Raw genomic sequence first — 6,944 nt, forward strand, 5'->3', positions numbered from 1 at the left:
TGGCAACTACAAACCCAAAACTGACATTCCAGGGGTTGTCAAAAAATACATGAACAAGGAGTTGGAGCTTGAGAAGTTCTCACTCACACAGTACCATTTTCTGAGATCAACAAGGCCTTTGCTTACATGTTGAAGAGAGAAAGCATCCATTGCATCATCACCATGGGTGCTTGAAACCAACACTCTCCTACCAATAATGTATACTTTGTGTGAGTGTTTAGTAGACATCTCTTATTGCTTTTGGTTTTTAAAGACATAATTAATCTTAACATACATAATCTTGAATCCTTGCACACCCTAATATTCTTAAAAAACATAAAGTTATTAACATTTCTCTTACAAAAACTTATAAAAAACACACAAAAAAAAATACAATTATATAGTTACATATATCACACATAAAGCATATCCCGCGCGAAGCGCGGACCGACCCTAGTTCAGTATAAATATGGGCTTTTTCCTATAAAGGATTCATATAATTTAAAGGAAAACAATTAAATGAAATTATAGAAAGTATAAACAAAAGTTATTAGTCTGAGATAGAAGAAGTATAGAATACTAATAGAGAACACATAAATGTTATGTAGTTATGTATTTGTTGAGATTTTGTAATTTTTTTTTTTATCTATTAAATGGGTTTTATAATATGTACCTTTTTTTTGGTTTGGGTGCGTTGCAAGCAATGTGGTCTCGATGAAGCATCTGAATATATGCGCAAAAAAATGGATATTAGAATTATAAATGTATTTATCCTATATTGATTTCATTAATTATGATGGTTACCTTGGGATGGTGTTCGTAAGACCCAATCCTGGATTCCTCGACCCAACCAGACCGCGGCTTACTTAACAATTTCATTCAGTTTGAACTTTTATTTCCGAATTCAAGTGCTATATTTTTTCTAAGTATTTTTCAGTGTTCTGAGGTTCATTCCTTCTAACTTAGACAATCAGATTCATATAAGAGCAAATCGATATTTTATAGATAATAAAATAGATCCATACATCATTCATTCGTTAATCATACTTAAGTTGCACACTAGGCTATCATAAATTCACAACAAGCTCAATAGGTTACAAGTACTTCACATCTATCAACAAAGACCTAATCACCACACATCTTCCCACGGCTGGAGTCCTCACAGTCCCTTTCCTTTACCACGGTCCAAGTCTGTACCTTGGACCACAATGACAACACACAAGCATATGATCAGATATCTTAACACCAAGATCAATCATTGCATGGCTGGTTCTACATATAAGCATTCAAACGGCTCATCAGGTCCAAGTCTGGTCAATTTCGAAAGTGCTCCAAAAACTAATTAAAATTCATGAAAATTCATGATAAATCCGAACTAAGAGAATGGTCAAGTCAGATTTCACAGAACCGGTCTCGATCCTATAGATCTCGACCACGGACATCGAAACCGGCCAAACTGACCATCTCTAATCAATTCGATAAAACTCATTAAAAACCATGATAATTCATGATAAATCCCAACTAAGTGATTGGTCAAGTCAGAATTTATCAATTCAGTCTCAATCATATAGATCTCGACCATGATCAGTCCGGCCAAGGCCATGGACATCATTCCTGAACCGGCCAAGGCCTTGGTTCAGTGCCATCAAGTCAGATCCATCAGACCACACTATAATTATCCAGAGCATTAGATGAAATAATCAGAAAGTGGAAATGGGTGTAACCAACAAAACAGATCGGACCATAGGCACGGACGGATCAACACCAATGGTTTGCGAACCACACCACGAACCTTAGGAGTCCGTTCTCCAGGTGCCAAGTCCTTCTCCTTCTCCTTCTCTTTCTGTCTGGTATCCATCCTGCTTCACACGGTCACGGTTTGGTCAGATCAGATCAAGCACCACCACACACGGTTGCTCTTCAAGTCGCCGGCCACTCTCTTTCTCTTTTGTCTCACGATTTCTTCAGGGCTTTCCCTAGGAAAAATGATGCCCAAAATTGACTCCAAGGGTCTGTATTTATAGAGAGAGGGACCGGTAACTGCTCTGGTCGATCGGTTACAAAGGATTGGCCAAGGAGATGCCACTTTTCCCCTTGTACCTTTTCGCCCAAAACCGCTCAGAACCGCTCCCATAACCGCCCCAGCTGCTCCCCTGGCAGTTCCCACACGGAAACCAACTCCCCCAGGCCTTTGCCTCATTGCCTGGTTCAGCCATGATTGCACCTGGACTCTTCGTCCCACACGGACCATCGGGACGGCTCGGTAACCGCTCGGACCCGGCCACACTGGTCCGGACTGAAACACTCCGCTAAGCTGAGGTGAGCTGATTGCCAACTGTCCCCAGCTGAGTGAGCTAGTCCATCAGCTCCCGTGAGCTAGTCCATCAGTTCCCGTGAGCTAGTCCATCAGCTCCCGTGAGCTGAATAACACCGAGTGAGCTGATACCACACTCTCTTGAGCTGATTGAGCATGACCCGGACCTCGTCCAGCTACCAGATCACTCGTCCAGCTCTAAACAACTTGTCTCCATCGTATCCAGGTTAAGTCTCAGCTGTCTGACATCCTTATCCATCAATTTGGACCATGGCACGCTTGTCTCAAGGCCAGATGACCTGATCAGTGCATTGCCTCGCGCCACAGTCCGTCCGGACGATCCTATCTAGGATCGGGGACATGACAAGTCTCCCCCACTAACTCCTCGAATCCAAGTCAAGGGTTGCTCGAATCCAAGTCAAGGGTTGTATCAGGAAGGAACTGACTGTACCACTCCGGATACTCAGCCTTCATCCTTGCCTCCGTTTCCCAAGTGATGACGTCCTTACCATTGAACTCCCACACCACTTTAATCATGGGAACCGTTTTCTTTCTCATTGCCTTCTCTGTCCGATCCACGACTCGAACTGGCCTAGTCTCCAAGGTTAAGTTCTTACCGAGTTCAACAGGAATCTCAGGCAACACAATGTCTTGGTCTGTCAGACACTTACGGAGTTGGGATACATGGAACACATTGTGAAATGCATCCATGGCCGATGGCAAGTTCAACTTGTATGCCACGGCTCCCACCCTCTCTATGATCCTGAACGGACCCAAATACCTAGGATCCAGTTTCCTCCTCCCAGAAACCCTGGTCATACCCTTGAACGTGATCATCTTGAGATACACCAGATCATCAACCTTGAACTCAAGATGTTTCCTACGCCTGTCCGCGTAGCTCTTATGGCGGTCTTGCGCCTCTTTCATCTTTTCCTTGACCATCCTGATCTTATCAGTGGTCTCTTCCACAATCTCAGGACCCAACATACTATGCTTCTCCACTTGGGTCCAGCATAGAGGTGTCCGGCAAGGTCTTCCATACAATGCCTCATATGGCGACATGCCAATGCTTGTGTGGAAGGTGTTGTTGTAAGCAAACTCCACCAAAGGCAAGTGTTTCTCCGAAGACTCTCCCCAGTCCAAGACACACGCCCTCAGCATATCCTCCAAGGTTTGGATCGTCTTTTCCAACTGTCCATCCGTTTGCAGATGATATGCTGTACTCATGTTTACTCTGGTACCCAAGGCCTTTTGGAAAGCCTGCCAAAAGTAAGAGGTAAACCTAGGATCTCTATCCGAGACAATGCTTGCTGGAACACCATGCAACCGCACTACCTCATCCAAGTAGATCCGCGCAATCTGGTCTACACCATCTCCTTTCCGGATGGCCAAAAAGTGTGCAGACTTTGTCAAGCGATCGACCACAACCCATACCGCATCCTTCCGGTTCCGGTAGTGGGAAAACCGGTCACAAAATCCATGGTGATGTGATCCCACTTCCACTCCGGTATGGGTAGGTTCAGTGGCCACTGAGAACCTGATGCTCTGCTTTCACGAGTTGACAGGTTGGACACTTAGCCACCCACTCAGCCACATCAGTTTTCATCCTCACCCAATGATAATACCTCTTCGGATCCCTATACATCTTGTTCAACCCCGGGTGAACAGAAAACTTAGACTTATGAGCTTGTCTCAGAATTTCCTCCTTCAGTTCCTTATCATTAGGAACACTAATCCTTCCATTGACCAAGATGGTACCATTGCTTGCCGTCTGGTACTCCGTCTTGTCATTGGTAGCAACCTTCTTGAGGTTCTCGTCCAAGCCTTGTGCTTGACGAATCCTGGTAAGCAGATCGGCCTGGTCCACTGCCTCCAACCCAAATGGCTCATCATGGCTAACCAGGGTGTTGAGATGCAATGACCGTACCATCCCTTCCAACTCATCAGCCTCCCTTTCAGCTGATACCTCCGCTCTCCTGCGGCTCAAGGCATCTGCCACAAGGTTAGCCTTTCCTGGATGGTAAGCTATGTCCAGATCATAATCTGCAACAAACTCCATCCACCTCCTCTGCCTAAGGTTCAACTCAGGCTGAGTGAAAATATACTTCTGGTTCTTATGGTCCGTGAGTATCTGTACCTTAGCACCATACATATACGATCTCCATATTTTCAAAGCAAACACCACAACCGCCATCTCCAGGTCGTGGGTTGGGTAATTTTCTTCATGCTTTCTCAACTGCCGGGAAGCATAGGCTATCACCTTCCCGTGCTGTGTCAGGACGCATCCCAGTCCAGTGATAGATGCATCAGTATATACCACGTAAGGCTGATCCGCCTCAGGCAACACCAGGACCGGTGCGCTGGTCAACATGTCCTTCAGGACTGTGAAATTCTTCTCACATGCCTCAGACCAAGCAAACCTCACGTCTTTGCCTGTCAGTTGTGTCATGGGTTGAGCTATGCTCGAGAACCCCTTAACAAACTTCCGGTAATAGCCAGCCAGCCCCAAGAAGCTTCTTACTTCCGTAGCATTCTTTGGTTGCGGCCACTCCTGTATACACTTGATCTTCTCTTGATCAACGGACACACCTTGATCAGACACAATGTGCCCAAGGAATCCAATACTCCTTTGCCAGAAGCTGCACTTGCTTAACTTCGCATAGAGCTTCTGCTCCCTCAAGCGTCCCAGCAGTGCCCAAAGATGCTTCTCATGGTCCTCCTTTGTCTTGGAGTACACGAGTATATCATCAATAAAGATGATCATAAACTCGTCCAAGTACTCTTGAAATACACCATTCATCATTTTCATAAAGGCAGCAGGTGCATTGGTCAGTCCGAATAGCATGACCACAAACTCGTAGTGGCCGTACCGAGTCCGGAACGTCGTCTTCTTCACATCACTTGGCTCGATTGGAATCTGATGATATCCAGAGGCCAAGTCAATCTTGGAGAACCACTTAGCTCCACGGAGTTGATCCAACAACTCATCAATCCGAGGCAATGGGTACTTGTTCTTCACAGTGACCTGGTTCAGCCCCCGATAATCAATACACAACCTGAAGCTTCCATCTTTCTTTTTCACAAAGAGGACTGGGGCTCCCCAAGGTGATACACTAGGACGTATAAAGCCCATATCCAACAACTCCTCAAGTTGTTTCTTCAGCTCGGCCATCTCGGCAGGAGCCATGCGGTAGGGAATTTTTGACATTGGAGCCGTCCCTGGTTCCAGTTCTATTATGAATGGGTCAGCCCTATCAGGGGGAATGCCCTGTAGCGCCCGAAACACATCCTCGAACTCACTGACCAGCGGGATCCCGTCCGGGTCACCACCCCCAACGACCTCCTTAGTGGTAATGGTAGCCAAATAGGCTTCACAACCATTCTCAATCATCCATTCCTCTCGGACTGCTGACACCACTATATTTCCAGGGGTCGGACATAGGCCTTGGAAGCTAACCGGGGATTCACAACCCATCTCAAACTGCATCCTTCTACGACGACAGTCAAGGGTGGCCCTACGCTCTCCAAGCCACTCCATACCTAAGATCACTTCTTGATTCTTTTGGTGCACAACAATCAGATCCGCATGCATTACCCTGTCTTTGATCCCAACCGGAATCCCCTTAATCCGCCCTAATGAATGCATATGTTGGCCACCAGCTGCATTCACTATGCAGGGTTCATCCTCAGTTCCTACCCAGAACAAACCCTTTCCGATCATTCCTGGGCTCACAAAACTATGTGTAGCACCAGTATCAAAAAGTACATGTGTTTCCACACCACCAATACTCAAGGACCCTACACAAGGTCCATTCAAAGTATCTAACCATCCTAGGTTCCATTCCATGCAATTCTACTGAATTGAAAAGAATAAGTCAAGAGTTTTTACCAGTGATCGCCTTGAACGATCCAGCCTCATCCGCGTCCTTAGACAACTCATACACCCTTGGTGTGGAGGACTGACCCCGGTTCTGGCTCAGCTTGCTTGCCTCTCCACGGATCTTGTCCTGACCACCCTGTGACTTGGGCCAGTCCCTACAAAGATGTTCGGCCTTGCCACAACCATGGCAGTGAAAGGTACCACCACCACCCAAACCCTGTCCCCGGCCTTGCTCTGGTCCCGGACAGTCCTGAGCTGCATGGTCCATCTTACCACAACGAGTACAAGCCCCCATGGCTCTCCAGCACTCGCCTCCATGGTGTCTTCCACACTTAGAGCACTCTGGCCTACCACTTGAGATTTCACCCTCTTCAGTCGTGTCTCTCTTTCTCTTCTGGTCACCACCAGATCCACTAGAAGCCGCGTGACTTCTAGACTTCACCTTTGCCTCATCAGCAAGGTTAGTCTCAAGGATTGCCATCCTCTCCACCAACTCAGACACAGTGCGGAAGGTGTAGACCGAGCAGTAGGTCTTGAGTTCGGCTCTCAAGCCCCGGATGAACCTGCGGACCTGTACTTCCTCGTCCTCCAACTCCCTTCCCACAAACCTCCTGAGCCGGTTGAACTCCTCTTCATACTCACGAACTGTCTTGCGGCCTTGGGTCAAGTCCAAGAACTTGGACTCCAAACGATCCCACGCCTCTGCATGAAAGTACTTGTGGTTGAACTCAACCTCAAAGTCAGCAAAACGCTCAATGGTGCCATTGGTAC

This window comes from Brassica oleracea, chromosome C3 (genome assembly GCF_000695525.1).
Source record: "Brassica oleracea var. oleracea cultivar TO1000 chromosome C3, BOL, whole genome shotgun sequence".
Classification (NCBI taxonomy): Eukaryota; Viridiplantae; Streptophyta; class Magnoliopsida; order Brassicales; family Brassicaceae; genus Brassica; species Brassica oleracea.